Below are 18386 nucleotides of genomic sequence, written 5' to 3'. Positions count from 1 at the left end.
TTTTTGTTGCCACAGGTGACGACAATGGCTTAACAGAGTTGGAATAATCATTACACAGGAACACAGCAAAATAGCTGCCTCAAGAAATTCTGTTCCATCCTGTCATTATTATGGAAATCAGTACTTTAGCCCTCTTCAACCCTCCCTCCCTCCCTCCCTCCCTCCCTCCCATCCCCCCCCCCCCCCCCAAAAAAAAAAAAAGTGGCTTCTACTTATGTCTGTGAGCCACCTGCATGTACATCTGTGTAGAAAATGTTGGTCATAATGGTCATCATTACCAATTGTTCTTCTGTTTTCCATTTCCAAGGACTTCATTTTGAACTGTCTTCTCTTTCTGTTACATTGCATGCAAATGTTTTGCTTGCTACTACTAAAGGAAACAGAGACTACAGCTGCCGTATGATTAGTGTTGTTCCACATGGTGTCTGGAATATACACATTTTAATGACCTTAACTAGTTATTGAGTGTTGTTTGTTGTTGTTGTTTTTATTCATTTATTTATTTGTCAGGCAGCACAATTAGAGCTCTGGATTAATATTAAAAATACCCGGAATTACTATTAAAAATACCCTTCATCTTGGAGCTGAAGGTCCTGTAGTCCTGTTTTTTGTCTCTGACTGACCATCTTCAGTGCCTTTACATTTTCAACTACTATGCCTGAAGCTGGGTAGGTTACAGAGGAGATTAATTGATTTTGTGTAGTTTTAAGCAGTATAACACTGCATTGTGAGCTCTGTTATCTCATATTTTACTGTGTGATGGTTAGATTCAGTGCTGCCTATAGATTCATAGATAGCTGGTTGGTCTGAGTTTGATAACTATTTAGGTTCTCAAGATACAGGCAGGTGAAATGGCACTTTCTTTAAATTAAAGAGAAGGAGCTGATTAGGTGGCTGTGAAAATCTTATTGAAAACATATGTTCCTCCTTAGAGACATGAATACTATTTAAAATAAGTATTTTGATGCCTCTGCAGTCCATCTAGCATTGAAACTGCAGGTTTTTAATGTCTGTTATGGTGTCCTAACACTTTTTTTTTTTTTTTTTTTACCCACATATTTAAGGAATTTGTGCTTGGGGTAACTGTGAGATTTTTTTCCTCCCAAGTCTTGCACCTCTTACAGTGAATTCAGACCTTCCTGTATTTTGTCTCACAGCCCTTTGTGTCTGAAGCAATGGCAGGGGGGAACCAACACCAAACAATGTGCTGAAACTTGAAACATCCTAATTGGAATTATAGAATGGGTTTCACACTACAGCTGAAAAATGCAATCACCAAAAAAAAAAAAAAAAAGGCAGACCGCTTAATGCGTTGCTAGCAGTAGAAAACTGAGAGGCAAAGGAAAAATAGCTATGCATGTAAAAGAAGGAAAGAGAAGTACCTTAAGAAGCTGGCAGAGTCAGCAGAGAAAGAAGCCAAGAAAAACAGATGCCAGATCTAAATATCAGTTCTGGAAGGACTGAATTACTTATTCAGCAGCCATACATTGACTGCCGATAATAAACAACATGGGTACAATACTGTTGTCTGCTTGGTGAAGAGTTTTTGCAGAGTCAGACTGAAATTATTCAGAGAGGTCAAAAATGGCTGTGAAATCAACTGTCTATTTTTTCTCCATACAGATACTATAATGATCCAGATGTCTGCCCTTCAACAAATCACTGAGCTTCTCTGGGCTATAAACATAGCTTTCAAAACACATTTGACAACTTAGTTTACACATTGCTCTCTCATACTCTGTAATATATGTATGCATCCAAATATATTTTAAAGGTATTTGTAATATCTATTATCCTAATCTCTTTGACAATTTTTGCCAGAATGATAACAGATATAAATTAATGTAAAAAATTTGGATCAGAATAACCAGTGTTGTTTCCCTTAATCATATACCATTTACAGTTGATAGAAAAAGTTGACATTGATATCACATGGCATTAGTTCATGACCAGAGTCTTCCCAGTCATCTTTAACATTTGACTTCTCTGTTAATTTTTTTGAAAGCCTAGAAGGTAGAATGAAGAGACCTTGAGAGTCATTGAGTTCATTCCTCTGCTCCAGTACAAAATGACTTATACAACAACCTTTCTGAAGACTGTTTGTCTAATCTGCTCCTAAAAGTGTCTAATAAGAGAGTAACATTTGGTAAATCAGTGCTAAAAGGAAAAGAACACTCTGTAGATAGAGAGCTTTGAGCTAATGGAGTTGTGAAGATAGATAAAGACTGAGAAAAGCCTTGACCACTTACTGCAACTGTGTTCACTGAACCATTTCTAGTCTAGCTGTAATATGTAGATAGATACAGAAATAAACAATAAATTTAGAGCAGTTAATGGATAAGTTCTGTTACGTCATAGCATTGCACAAAGCAGAAAGAAATTGTTTTCTGTAAATTGTCTAGATGTTCTTTTTTTAAGTAGTATTTTTTTCTCTTTGAATTTGAAATATTGAGTAATTTTAAGAAACTGATATTTTAGCGTTATGTATGTTTGTGTTTTTTTTTTTAAGATAGATACTTTTTCAGACAGTGAACATCATTGAGTTTTGTTAATAGTATGCTGATATTACAACTGATTTGTATTATTCCCCAATTAGAAATAAGAAAGCTAATATGAAACTCTGAGTTTCCATTATATATGGAAATGCAGCTGAGTGCTGTCAATGAAGATGATGTAATTTTATACAACTACACAGGTATTACATGTATGACCCACGGCTAGGAATTAATTTAGTATTATATAAATATCTAATTATTCTGGTCTTAGAATTACAGAGATGTTGATGGAAACAAGCTATGCCCGCCACTCTAATGATGAATGTTGAAAGCTGTGTTAGTTTTGGAATTAGCACTGTGCCATTCTTGCCAGAGTAAGTTAGTATTTTCAGAGTTACCATAAGGCAGTTTCTTAATACCATAACCATTTTTTAACCTTAAAGCAGTAAGAATGTTATTTTATGAGCAATGTTCACTTTTAAACAACAATCTGTTTAATAAATTTCAAACCATAAAAAATAAAATTTCAAATAAAATGAAAGTTTCTGACTAGTTATGACTAATATATATATTAACTTTGTTGCTCTTTGCAAGAGTAAAGACAGCACCCAAACATTAATTTAGCTACTTAGATTGTGTATATTTGAGAATTTATTCATGCATTTTGATCTCTTCTGTTTTAAACTACTGAGAAGGTGCTGCAGAATAACTAGGTAGTTATCCTTTTGTCACGGTTTTCGCTGGGATAGAGTTAATTTTCTTCACAGAGGTTCACATAATGCTGTGTTTCAGATTTTTGTTGAAAGTAGGGGTATAACACACTGATGTTTTCAGTTGTGGCAGAGTAGTGCTTACACAGAGCCAAGGACTTTTCTACTTCTCTTGCTGCCCTGACAGTGAGGAGGCTGGGGGTGCACAAGAAGTTTGGAGCGGATACAGCCAAGACAGTTAACACAGACTGACTAAAAAGACACCCTATAGCAAATGGCATCATGCTCAGCAACAAAAGCTTGAGTAAAAAAGGAATAAGGGGGGGAGGGGAGGAGGGGCGGGGAATTGTTCAGAGTGATAAGTGTTCGTCTTCCCAAGAAACTGTTATGTGTGATGAGTTCTGCTTTCCTGTAAATGGATGAACATCTGCCTGGCTGTGGGAAGTAGTGAATAAATTCCTTGTTTTGCTTTGCCTATGAGCACAGCTTTTGCCTAGTAAGCTGTCTTTATCCCAACTCATGAGCTCTTGCACTTGTGCCCTTCCAATTCTCTCCTCCATCCCACCTAGGGAGAGTGAGCAAGCAGCTGTATGGTGATGCTGGGGTTAAACCACAAACACCTTTTTCAGCTGAGATGTGGATGAAATTCAGTGCAGGATAAAGTGATTTTAATGTATCATTTTTAAAGTACATTAGGCCTGCTTACCAGAGGACTATATAAATGTAAGTCATCGTTATTATTAATAGGAAACAGTATTAAGAAAGAAAAATAAAGAAGTGGTATATGGCCAATGACAAAGCACTGTGTAGCCAAATTGGAAACTAAAGTCAAATTTAGCATCCTGGAAAAGAACCAAATACAGTTCGTGATCTTATTCAATGGAAAGCTTTGTGTTACGTCAGCCTGTCAAGGTATAGGAAAAATATTACATAAAGAAAAAATTGCCATGTGAGAAATTAATTTGAGAGATTGATAGACTTGCATGGTTACACAAAAAAAGTTTTAAAATGATGGAATTGCTATTGCATCCCTGTGCATAAAAGTTTAAGATTATGACTGTGTCCACTAGAGCAGCTTAGCCAGATTTCCTTTTTTGAGCAAATTCTTGGTTTATCTTGTATCCACATGCAAAATTTTCTAGAATCCATTCAAGACCAAAATCTTGGCAGAATACCTAGCTGGATGTATATGACTAGCAAGAGTTAAGTGTTGGACAAGGATATCCTTTAAGAAGTCATGTGCAGAAGAATGATCACTAATGAGAGACAAAACTTTGAAGATAAAACTTTTATCTTAAAACGGTGTGTGTGTCTTTTTTTTTTCTTTTTTTTCAACCTGTGGAAATTTTCTGGGAATTGGCAAATCTTTAAAATATAAAATATAAACAAAATGTAAATAATGAAATAAAAGTGAATATAAAACAAAATCTTTAAGAACCTGAGAGTGGTAGGAATAACAGGGGTGGAAAACCTTGTCAAATCAGACAGGCAGAAGGAAATATGGTTGCTCTAAGACTAAAAGTTTGGGTTGATACCTCAAGAATACAATAACTGAATAAATCTCCATTTCAAAACTCAGAGCAATAGAAAAGAAGTTTTCAGACTATACAAGAATAATCTTAAGAACTACTACTGCAGAGTAGTTATTCAGAATTTATAAAGTTAATACAGTTAAATGGCTCTGAGAATTCATCTACAGTTTCACTTGGAGACATCAGTGGGTGAAATCACTTACAGAACTTAATAATTTTAACACCTGTTCAGGCTCAAGTCAAAGACCAAGCTGCATGGTGTATCTATCTGCTGTGTGCAGCATCCAGAAGAGAATGACATGGAAGAAGGAAGAGCAGAACAAGTTTAAAACCCTTCTGCTTAATGCTAATTTCAGCCTTCACTTACTTTCACTTCAAAAATCTGACTCTACATGTGTCTATATATTTGTAACCCACAGTGGATTTCTCTTCCATAAACTTTTCATAAACTTTTTCAGTCTCCCAGTCAACCTATGATCTTTTAGGATCCACATCAGTTTTGGCAAGGTCTTTGCACCTGCTCTTGTTTGGTTTGAAACTCATTCCTGCATTAAAATAAAAAAGTAAAAAAAAAAAAAAAAAAAAAAAAGGTAAAAAAGTGAACAATTTCAGTCTTTCAAACCATTTTCTGTTATACCACTTAACGTTTTATTTTTCTCCTATTGAACCTCTTCTGAATTGTCTCTTTTACACAAAGGAAAGCCACAAATGACTTTATAGTTCAGTAAAAAGAAATCACACATTGATGCATGGAGATAAAAATACACTTAGAAATTGTTAGACAGTTGTCTCCTAAGTGAGTACATTTAAAGTACATTTAATTGGATGGTGTAATTACTAATTTAACATACACTAAAATAACTTGAGATGTGATGTTTACAGAGATTTAAATGGTTCAATTTACTTAGGTTGAGTTTCTTAGTAGCATGTAGTGTTTTATGTCTTAATTTCTCTTCTTTTTGCCATGCAGAATTTAGCAAGTGATGAAGACAACATTCTCTTTATATCTGTCTTCTTTTTGCACATTTCATAGCTTAACAAGAACTACAGCACTGGGTCAAGTAAAGATCTCAGGACAGAAGCAGTAGTTGTCAGTCTAATTACCTCCATATTTTGTTTTTCATTTTAATTCTGTTCCAAACCATTTGTAATAGGTTTATTGCTATGAGATTTTCCCCTATCTTCTACTTCATTTTCCCTTCACTGCACAACTATCAATCTTTTTACTCATTTCTTTTTTATATGTTTTTACCCTTGGCTGTATTAGGCCATTTTAGTCATTTCCCTCATGCTATTTAACACCATCATTTTCACTGCTCAGAATGGATCTGAAGAAAAGTTGAACCTCATGATACAGCAGTATGGGAGGCAACTCACGAAGTCTGCCATCTAACACTACAAAATCACCATCAGAACAATTTATAAGAAGAGAATTTAACACTGAAAAAAAACTCTTAGCAGCTAAAAAAAAAAAAAAATCTCTCTTCTCATTTCTGAAGTCCCTTGCCTAACAGAGGAAAAATTGTGGTCTATGTATATAAGCACTCAAAGACATCAGAATTTGTGTTTTCAAGACTAAATTCTAAATAAATAGTTTCCTATTTCTTTTAAGTGCCTTTTCTCAGCTAGTAGTATTTCTGAGGGCTAAGCAGCTGTTTAAGTTGGTCACTGTATTATTTGAAATACTTGAAATATCATTCATCTTTCCTCTTCTGATAACAATTATTGAAGGTATGGTGTTATATTGATTCCCTCCCTGATAAAAAGTGCCAGCCTCTAGCTGACTTTGGAGCTCCCTTCTATCCAAATCTTAGTCCTTGAAAGACTTCTAGGCAATTCTAATACTATTGCTCTCTCAATTTAAAAGGCAGTGCTTTAAGCAAAAATTGTCTTAATTTCTCTCTCTGACTTGACAGTGTCTGTCTTCTCATCTCACCTTCCCATGCCAAATAGCCTTATGCATTTCCATTTTGGAACAAATATTCGTAGTCAAGAGACACATAAAAAGCTTCTTCTTCACTTTTCATTTTATTCCCAAAAGAGAACTGCAATAAAAAATACATTAATAAATAAATATTCAGAGGACCCAATAACAAATCATACTGAAGAAAAGCAACACAGAGAAGGAAAAGAAAAAGAAACATCATTCTTGTCAAGTCAGTGATGAGCAGTGATAAGAGAACCACTAGCTCCCTTGAAGTAGTCAACCCAGTACATAGCCAGAATTTCTGGATGTTATTAATGTTATTAATGTTATTAAGAGTGCATCTGTGATTGTTGTTTATGATGTCTGCATTTGATATATGATCAGTTTGTTGACCAATCTCTATTAGCTATGTCTTTTTTTCCATTTTAACATCAGAAACTCTCTTGAGAAATTTTAGAGATATTGTAGCATGATAAAGAGGAGTGTTTTTCCAAAGTAGTTGTAACTGAATTGAAGAAAACAAGAACGCAAAACCTAAGAGACTTTCTAATTGTGTGACTTAGAGCTGAATGGTCCTAAACTCTTATGTCAATGAAAGACGTTTCCTGTTCTTTGGCTGCTGATAGGATAGGGATTAGATCAATTTGAGATCTCACTTGAATGCAAAATCATGAACCACTTAAACATTGACTAGATTTTGGGTTTTGCTCTAACCTGGAATGAACCAGCCAGGAAGACATAGTTTAGAAAGTGTTTCACACATAACTTATGGCTTTGAGTCACCTACCTCTGAGATCTAACCCTTCACTCAAGAACATTTACCAAAAACCTTAGACGTAACCAAAAAGGGTTTTGTTGAAATTAAATAAAAGTCAGTCCTGCATCATCCCATGCATTCTGTAACTGAGAATTTGTGAGAAAACTGAAAGTTTTTCTTTTTAATTATTTTTTCTCACTTCTCTTTTCTAGAACAACAAGGAGAACTGTGAATCCAGCCACTTGCTCAATCTCCCTGGTCAGTGGGATGGGGGCAAAGATAGGAAGTACAGGAATGAGAAAGCTTGCGATTCAAGACAGAGACATGAAGATCACTTACCAATTACCGTTGTGGGTAAAACAGAGTTGATTTGGGGAAAACTAATCTATTGACAATAAAAATTAATACGTAATTACTGATTTGGGTATTGGGAAGAAAAAGGAAAAAAAAAAATAAGGAACAAACATTTACATACTTAGGGAAAACACCTTTCTTTCAAATTTTCCCAGTTTCAACTTCATTCCAAATTCCTCTCCTTTCTCCTTGTTATTGCTGCAGGTTACGTTCAGTCCTTTGACAGACTAACAGTATGAAGCTGCTGGTGGGGAGTTACTGTCAGTATACAGCAGTTTTACTCTGACACTCCTTACTTCTCACTCTTTTCCTCTACTGCAGTGCGGGGTCCACATGAGCTGCAGGGATATATCTGCTCTGTAATGGAGCACCTCCTCCTCTTCTGACCTTGGTGTTTCCCTGGTTGTTTCTTATTTTTCTGTTCACTTCTCCTTTTTCTTACCAGCATTCTCTGACCTTTCTTAATAACATAAACTGACCATTGTAGAAGATCAAGTTTGAGACCAGCTAAGGAACCTGAAGGTGCATAAGTCCGTGGGACCATGAGATAGATCTGCAGGTCCTGTGGAAACTGGTAGATGTAGTTGCTAAGACACTATCCCTCATATCTGAGAAGCCATGGAAGTCCAGTGAAGTTCCCACTGACTGGAAGATACATAGAAAATTTCAAAGTGAAACTGGACAGTGGTAGAGGTAATAGAGATTAAAAGCTAAAGTCTACAGAAACAGTAGAAAAGTTTTATGAACAGGCTTGTGTGAATGACTCTAAATCTTTATATATTTCAGAACTGAAGCTAACAGCTGGTAAGGAATGAAATAATCTTTAGGCACATTATTGAATGAACATACTATTCCATGAGATTTATTTTGCCTATCTCTGAAAAGCATGTAGGTATGACTGAACACAGAATAAGGAACTAGCTGGAATCCATTGAATGATGAAGAAATTACGAACACAGAGATTTCATAGGCTTTGAACTGGCAGCAGGGATAGAAACATGGCCATGGCAAAATTTCTCAACAGTAAAGTCTTGTTTCAAGATTTTCAATTTTTTACATGATGGTTCCTACAACCCAAGAAGAATCTTTTAAGGATAATTGAAAAACAAGATTATCATCATAACCTTTTCTGCAGTACATTCTAAGCTCCAAAAGGAAGAGTTTAGTGATTTATGAACTTAAAATAATTATAAACAATGCATTATCTGCAGTTCATACTGAGAAGAAAGGTAAGTGTGCTGACTACTTCAAGATGGCACAAGTAGATCATTAGTACTAGCACTCTGAAGCAGTGTAATTGAAACTTTCAAATGTTAAATTCATAAGATATTGTAATGAAGTCGATTGATAGTTTTATTTTGATCTGGTTGAAAGTACAAACAATTGTCACATGGGAAAAAAAATGTGGAAGTGACATTTCTCTCATCACGTGTAAAGACATTGGGCCATATGGCTAACTACACAGTCTATCTAGGAAAAGAATACCTTGTATTGACCTTAAGTCTCATAGCATCACTACTTAGCCCATATTTTAAGAGAAATAAACTATCTAGTTTTAATCTTAATGTAGTCAGAACAATCTTGCTATTAGTTCTCTTGATCAGGAGAGAAAGGATCATATATGAAAATGGGGGAATGTAGAAATTAATATATCAAGACTAAATAAAGATTGATTGACAGATAAATTATCATCACTACCAGCTCATCTCTTCCTTTCAGGAAGGAAGGAAACATGGAAACACATTTTTTGCCTTTTGGTATCCCAAGCTGCTAATCCTTTTTTTTTTTTTTTTTTCCCTCCCCTTCATTTTCTTTTTTCTTTTCATGGATCTATTGCAAGGGAATGTATAAATATGATGTGCTCAATTATTAATCATGTATCATTCAAGCCTGGCAAGCAGCTTGAGAAATAAAAATGCATAAAAGACTTTAAATTAAATCCCACTTCAGGAGTTTTACCTAAAAATAGCTGGTTCCTGTATCAGCCACATCCTGTTGACTGTATCACTGAAGTACCAGGCTGGAATTCTAAGTAATCACAAATCATAAGAAGCACTCACATTAAATAATAAATAAATAAATAACGATGATGATGATATTATTATTAATAATAATAAATGAGTGAAAGTAACCCTACCTGAAATCAGCTGCCCTGCACAGGTACAAAGAGCAAAAAAGCATGTTGTCTGTTGAACATGCTTGCCAAGTCATGCAGTGATAGGATTTGTTTGCCCAGATTACAAAGGACTGACATTAAGAAAAACACAGAGCAAAGCTTTAAATCACAGTCTGGTTTTGGGTGGTCATCTTGAATAGACCTGACTAGAATTTATTAAAACACTGTTTCTGTATTGTAAAAGATCAAGACTTCATCAATATGCAGCCCAGGAAGCCAGCTGTAGCCTGGACTGCATCAAAAGAACCATGATCAGCAAGCTGAGGGAGGTGATTCAATAAGAATGGTAAAAGGCCTGGAACAACTCTCATACGAAGACAGGCTAAGAGAATTGGGGTTGTTCAGCATGGAGAAGAGAAGACTCTGGGGTGACCTTATAGAAGCCTTCCAATACCTAAAGGGGGCCTTCAGAAAAGCTGGGGGGGACTCTTTGTTGGGGGGTGTAGTGATAGGACAAGGGGGAATGGTTTTAAACTAAAAGAGGGTAGATTTAGATTAGATATAAGGTAGAAATTCTTTACTCTGAGGGTGGTGAGACACTGGAACAGATTACCCAGAGAAGTTGTGGATGTCCCTTCCCTGGAAGTGTTTAAGGGCAGGTAGGATGGGGCATTGGGCCATTGATCTAGTGGGAAGTGTCCCTGCCCATGGCAGGGGGGTTGGAACTAGATGATTTTTAAGGTCGCTTCCAATCCAAACCATTCTATGATTCTATGATTCTATGATTTTATGATTCCATGATTCTATGATTCTGTGATTCTATGAACATGTTTTCTCAGAGGTACCACAGACATGACTGATGGGCTCAGCTTTGTCCAGTGGTGGGTTTATTGCAGAGCTGCCCGGAAACATCTGTGATTGGCGTGGGACAACCCTCTGCCTGTTCCCACATCCCCCTTTGCAGCCCCCTTGCTATTAATGCAATTTACACCAAGTCTGAGAGCTAGGGAAGCAAAGACTTCTTTAAGAAGATGCTCCTCATGAAAAAGATATAAGGGAAATATATATATATATATATATATACACACATATATAATAATAATAATAAAATAAAAAATAAAATAAATAAAATAAAATAAAATAAAATAAAATAAAATAAAATAAAATAAAATAAAATAAAATAAAATAAAAAATTAAAATAAAATAAAATAAAATAAAATAAAATAAAATAAAATAAAATAAAATAAAATAAAATAAAATAAAATAAAATAAAATAAAATATATTCATTCATATAATTATTTCTTAAATTACGATGGCTTCAGCCATCTCAGCTCCATACTGAAGTAGGTCTCTCCAACTCACGTCTGCATTCTGGTATCAGTGCTGTCAGTGATAATGAACCAAAATCTGAACTTAGTATTCCTCAGCTACACACAGCAGAAACGTGGTTATTATATTCAGAGTTTAATATGTAATTTGCTTCATATATATCAAAATATATTCTCTGTTTATCCATTAACCACTACAAGTGGTTTTTTTGTTTGTTTGTTTGTTTTGGGGGGGGGGGGGTTGGTCACATTGGGCACCAGTCTTTCTCTGGAATGATTACAGTTAGTACAGTAACCTTTCTGGTAGTAGTCCTGTTTTGTTGAGAACTTGCTTATACAGTGATTCTTCCAAACCTATACACATAGTAGTATAAGTGTTGTTGAAAGACCCCTCTCCAGTGGATGAAACATGGATGGAGAGAAGGAATTACTGGCACATTCATCCTGCCTCCTACAGTTTGTGTACTTCCATTGGCATAGTAGCTTCATCTACACAAGAAGCTTTGTGTTCTGGTTCATCAGCAGACCTGGTGCCACCTGCTTGAATGATGTTTCTCTGAAATTTCCCAAGACCATTTTATTCTTTTGGATGATCAGAGATAGTCATGACTGTTTTATAACATTTCTGTGACTCCACTTGTTTGTTACCACCCTACAGCTAGGAAGTTGTATCTGGGGTGCATTTGATGTGTATCAGGCATAGCATTGCTGAGCAGTTGAGGGAAGTGATTGTCCCTCTCTATTCTGCTCTGATGTGGCCTGACCTCAATTATTGTGTGCAATTCTTGGTGCCACATTATAAGAAGGACATAAAACAGTGTCCAAAGGAGGACTACAAAGATGGTGAAAGGTCTAGAGGGCAAGACGTGAGGCATGACTGAAGTCACTTGGTTTGTTCAGTCCAGAGAAGAGTAGACTGAGAGGAGACCTCATCATGACCTACACCTTCCTCATGAAGGGGACTGGTTAGGCAGGCACTGATCTCTTCTCTCTGGTGACCAGCAATAGAACCTGAGGGAATGGCATGAAGCTGCATCAGGGGAGGTTTAGGTTGGATATCAGGAAAAGGTTCTTCACTGAGAGGGTGCCCAGGCACTCCCTAGGAACAGGATCCCTGGGGAAGTGGTCATGGCAACAAGTCTGCCAGAGTTCAAGAAGCATTTGGACAATGCTCTCAGACATATAGTTTGATTTTTGGTTGATCCTGTGTGGAGCCAGGAGTTGGACTCGCTGATCCTTGTAAGTCCCTTCCAATTCAGGATATTCTGTGATTCTGTGATTCTATTCTACGAAGCTGGAGTCCTCAAAGCTAAACAGGTAAAGCAGATTGTGCATTTGCTTCTCATCAACTTCAGCAATCTTGTATGGCTTAGCAGCTTGACTTGCTGAAATTGAATACAGAATGCAATAGAGAAAGCCATAATAAAATGAGGACAAATAGAACATTTTGGAATCTTCACAGTGGGGATGTTTCAAGCACAACCTCCATTGTGACATATGTGATGGCAAATATTTCTGAACACTGGCTCAGATAAGACTTCCATATAACAAACCCATCTTACAGAATAAGATCATTAATGCCTTTTCCTAAGGAAATATTTAGCCTAATTTTATTTGTGCAGTATGAAAAATATAGGTCCACATAATTCTATACATCTACATGTGCTTGTTTATGTGCTACATACTTCTGGGAAGTGGTAAAAGCCTAGTCTGATGAAGAAGGAAAAGTGCCTAATTGAAAAGGAAAAAATAAAAATAAATAAATAAAAAATCACTCTATATATGTTTCAAGGATAGACATTGATATTGCTACTGATAATTACTGATTAGTAGGAAAAGTGTGAAGAAAACAAGTTATCCATGTGCTTCATCCATCTGCTGAGAAAAAGAACTGGTATCATTAACAGGTGTCTCAATGACTTTGTGTGTTCTGTGTACATCTTCATGACAAATATCTTTGATACATATATTTTTTAACTTAATAGTTAATCACACTAAATAACATTTAATTTACTGAATGACAAGCAACAGTAAGGTTGCTGTTGTTTGAAACCAATGAAGAATAATAGAGTAGAAAATCCCAGATGCCTCCTTAGATTATATGATGGTAAATCAGTGACTTCTTTAATGTATCTGGTAGAAAAGTTTGTTTTACTACTCAGTATAGTTGATAATTTATGTTTCACATTGTTTTGAGTAAGAATTTTTGGTACAAAAATAATTTTTTTCTTTTTGTTTACTTATACTCTATTTAAATGCTGACATACCTTTCAAAACTGAAAGCAATAAAAGTTGTCTGTAAGCTTCAGGCGGAATTGTATTCTCCAAGTCCATCTGTGGGGGTAATTGATGAACAGACTGTGGTTGTGTTTTTTTTCTGTACTTCCATATAAGAAGTGTCAGTCACAAACATAATAAATGAGGGAGACTCCTGAGTATTTTTTTTAATATTCTTTATTTTTCAGTATTCTATTTTGTATTTGTCCTGTGGGATGGGAACCTTAGAAAGGGGACAACATTTCTAGTTAGACACATCCCATCCAGTGTCTGGAACAGCCTATGTCTAACAGCTCATTCTGTGATACGGGATGAGACCTCCTATAAGTACCAAGCATCTATCATGTCTAATCCAGACAATGCCAAATTATCCCACCCACTTTGCATATACTCAGTAGGTCCTATGGTTTGCAGGATTGTCAGCATTATTGCACACATTATTTGTGCTGCTACAAGTGTATAACACATCCTTTCAGAAATTATTTCCTTTCTGGGTCCAGAACATATACCGGAAAGTTAAAAGACAGCACCAGTATCATTCCAACAGCTTTTTCCCACTGCCTCCTTTAGCAGCATCACTCATATCTGATTAGAATGAACTCCAGACAAGTTTTTCTGTTGTTTTGTTTTGTTTTGTTTTCCATTAAGACAAGTAGTTCTTGAAACTTACACAGATGTAGGACATTATTAGGTCACTTCTTAAGTCTTTTTTGTTATCTCGTATGCTAAGAACTTTTAAAAAACAAAGCAAAACAAACAGACAAAAAACACAACAAACCACAAAACAATAATTTACCATACTTATGCAAATATGTAAGCATTCTCTTACTTTTTTAAAGAAAATTTGCTTAAATGTTATAAGATTTTTCTAATAAAAAACTAAAAACATTATTTTTTAACTATAGGCAATTACTGTTTTGCTATATATATATTCATCACCTTAGTGCCCTCAAGACTGAAAATCAGTTTTTCCGCAGTGATGCTGTAAGAGAAGCAGTCTCTTCTGGGTTGTCATTGTCTGTTTGCAAAAGGTAGACAAAAGACATTCCTGTTCAAAGCCCTAATTACAAGTCTGTCTTTCTCTGTCTGATACTAGACAGTTGGTATGTGTATTATGATGGGCCTGTACTGTCAAGAGTGATCAGATGAAAGAGCAGTAGTAGTTATGGAAGAAATACATTTGCATTTTGCTAGATAAATTGCTATTAATTCCATTGGGTGTTTCACTTTATTGTAAAGTTGTCCTATCAACATAATTTTTAACAGCAGTGTTTTAGTTTAGCTTTCCCATTAAGACACTTCATTGCTGACTGTTGTAAGAAAATGGAAGGAATCCTCCCTTCTGTTTTCTGTCTCTTACAAAGGAACCCAATTACTAGGTGAATCCTAGGATCCACATTTTCACTTCTTTTTTGTCTGTACTTATTTAGACCCCAAGAGTTGATGCCATATCTGTAAAAATGTAATGTGTACCTGATTCACCAAAGAAAAGGGACATTGAGGCAGTTTGGTAAATATGTTAACATTTATTTTTTATGTGTGAATTCCTCCTTCTCTGTAATAATGTAAAAGCAATGTTTTTGAATTCAATGAACTGAAAGTTTATTGTGGGTTTTGTGGCTCATATGAAAATTTGTGTTTTTTTTTTCTTTTTTTATCCTTTTTTTTCTTTTTTTTAAGTATAGCTGCTGATGATTTGATGGGTCTGTTAAATCATTTGGTACTGGAAATTATCAGCAGCAACTAACATAAATTTCTATCAGAAGTAACAAAAGTCGTCATCTCCTCCTCTCAATATTACATACACTGATTTCATATATAATATACCTAAGTGCTTAAAAATCTAAAAGCCATATAATTTAAAAGGTCATATTATACAAGTCTTTTTAATAAGAAATATTTGAGACTTTGCTTCTTCAAAGATTTATACGAAATGTTTATTTTAAGCAGCTAGTTTTCAAAACCAATCTTCTCTCTTGTTTTTCAAGTTCATGGTATATAAAAAGAGGAAAGAAATTAATATTCTATTATGCACATTTTGGCTTCCTTATGAGCTGTAACTGTAAATAGTCTCCTGTGCACATAAGACCTCTTTCTATGCCATTATGTCAATGTAAAGGAGCATTTAAATGAATGGAAATTTCATTGGCTCCCATCTGAGGGTCTTATGTACTATCAGCATGACACAGTTGGGATTCAAATCCATACTATTGGATGGTTAAGAGTGGGGAGCAACAAAACTTTAAAGGAAATGCCCACCAAAAGCCATTTTTGATCAAAATGTTTGACATATTTTGAAACTTCGGGGATATTACTAGTTTATGATATTCTTCCAGACTTGTTTATAGCTTTATTTGTTGCCATTACGTGTCACTTTTATAGGAGTGTGGAAAAATATACCGAGCTGCAAGTATTTATAATTTCCAAACTCAAACAAATCTGTCACTGGTAGTTGCAGGGAAAATTATTATATCTGTGAAGTGTATAGAAAACTGTGGGATGACAATCAACTGCCAACACAGACCAACTTCTCTGTTGCTCGTTCCCCATAAACTTAACAGCAGTAGTTTGAGTTAATAGAACACTGTAAATATTTAGCTTGTCAAATGAAAAGATTCTTTCTTTATTTTTTTCCGCTTTCATAACAAAGAAGACATTATTTTGTCTTCTTTCACCTTGTAGGAATTGAGTAGTAAGAATTACATTATTCTTGTGGTCTTTAGACTGATGTGTTGTCATGAAAAGCACAAAATAGGAGAAAATGAAATAAGATTTCAATTGCACTTGACTCTTGAGAAAGTATACTTTTTCTATATCTTTGCAAGTATCTCTATGAATTGGTTATATTCATTATTACAGACAAACTTAGCTTTTTTCTTTGCTGCAATCTCCCTCTATTGTTTAGATGAAAAACAGGACAATATATAATACTTCATCTATATGAATGTATGTGCAAAGTTTATGACTGTGAAATCAAATACATCAATATTAGGAAGCTCAGAATGAAAGACTGAAGCCATTTATGATAACACGCATTAAGCAATTTACTTTGTGCTTAGCATTGTTCAGCATTGTTCAGCTAAGCTAATCATGGAAGATTGACCTTTAAAAATTTATATCACAAAATATGTTGATCCCATTCTTGGTCCTTAATGCTTTTAGCTTTGTAAGCAACTTTTGACATTTACTAATAGTAATGTCAGGGGCAAATGTTCCCCCATATGGCAGATAACAAAGGTTTGAATTATTGTCTCTCCCGCTCTCTTTCTCTCGCCCCCCCCCCCCCCCGAGGATTGGCAGCAGTGGAGTCTGTAAGTTTGTTTGTTTGTTTGTTTTTAACTGTGAATTAAAGGATGACATCACTGTAGAGATTACTTATTATTAAGCAGATAAAAGTTTAACACTGAAAAAATATTAGGTTAGCACTAATATTCCCCCCCCCCCCCCAGTGGCCACTGCTCTAATATAAATATTCAACTCTGAGAATTAAACAAATAATAATAAGTGATAAGATTCTGTGTTTATCATTCAAGTTTTCTAGTACTGTTCTTAACACAAGTTCTGAGGAAGAAACAGTCAGTCCTAAATCAATCTGCCAAGCTTTTTTTGTAATCTATGGGCTGAGCAACCCTCCCGTTCCATAAATTTCATTGAAGAATCTAGAATAGACAACTAAGAAAGGCAATGTCAAACATGTTATGCAACAATTTGCACACATGAATTTCCAGAGATTAAAAGAATATTGGTAACCATTGAACCAGAGGAGAAATTATGCAACAGGTTCTGTAGCAGTAATAATCTTTGTTAGTATTACAGAAGTACTGTAGATTTCATAGAATCATAGAATATCCCAAGTTGGAAGGGACCCATAAGGATCATCAAGTCCAAGTCCGAGACTTTTTTGCATGTAACAGAAAAGGTAGCTGGAATAGTAGAATATTGATGTTATTTAATGGAGCTGGAATTTGCTTCTTTTAGGTTCACAAGACATAACAGCTCAAAATGTGTGTGCTGTATTCAGATGACATATACCTTGAAATACAGAAGTGCTTCATACTCACATTTACTCTTCTGTTAAAAACAAAAAACATTGGAAATATCTTAAGAATTTGTACAATTGAAGAACTAATGAGTTCTTGAGGACACCAAGTAAGAAGTGAGAAGCATGAGCCAGGTACTACTACTACTACTACTACTACTAATAATAATAATAATAATAACAATTTTTATTATTAGTTTTTTCTATTGATGTTAAGCTTAAATGATGGAACTGAAGACAGGGGGCAGAAAACACCTGCAGTTCCATTACTATATCAAATATTATTTGCATCTAAATTTGTAGGAGATGGACTTCTGTCTTAACTTCATTTTGAGGATTCCTTGGAACTAGAAGCTGATTTCTAAACAGCTCTGAAGTAACAGCATAAAATTTTGAAACAACATGCTTGCTCCTTTTAGAAGATGTTGCAACACCCACACAGATTGGTAGAAGGTGTAAACTTAACGTCTAGATCTGTAATCAAAAAGGTTGGACCTGCCTCATCTGAAGAGTTTGGGTTTATTATCTTAGGAGGGGAGGAAAGGAAGAGGAAAGGAAGGAGGAGAACTAGTATAATCCCTTAGCATCTCATGCAAGATTCAAAGTTTTTTCAAAAGTCACATTGATTGTCTATCACCCTTGTCTTTGTCTTTTTTTTTTTTTTTTCTCTGACACCATGAAAAGCAGATCACAATATGGCACTTCCCTTGGTAACATCTGAGTTGTTAGATCACATTATTCTCAGTAGTCTAGAAACCTGCTTTTAGTTTCAGTTGGTTCTTTCATCTCACTTCCTAATACATGGTGATTTATACCTAAGTAGCTAATAGCATAAAACAAAACACAGTAT

At 35.2% G+C, this 18386-nt stretch overlaps 1 long non-coding RNA gene across 3 annotated transcripts in view; it reads left to right on the top strand.

Annotated features, from left to right (window-relative positions):
- Window positions 1–18386, top strand: part of LOC308191289 — a 179652-nt gene that overhangs the window by 21167 nt on the left and 140099 nt on the right. Inside the window, exon 3 of one of the 3 annotated variants that reach the window (XR_013947865.1) lies at window positions 16–10457. This is a non-coding gene — a long non-coding RNA (uncharacterized lncRNA). Of the gene's footprint in view, window positions 1–15; window positions 10951–18386 lie in introns of those variants that run through there. The other 2 variants (XR_013947866.1, XR_013947867.1) reach the window with 2 other exon arrangements.

Source organism: Anser brachyrhynchus (assembly GCF_964034855.1).
Source record: "Anser brachyrhynchus genome assembly, chromosome: 2".
Lineage (NCBI taxonomy): Eukaryota > Metazoa > Chordata > Aves > Anseriformes > Anatidae > Anser > Anser brachyrhynchus.
The sequence above is the reverse complement of the archived record's forward strand: the minus strand, read 5'-3'. Positions and strand labels throughout refer to the sequence as shown.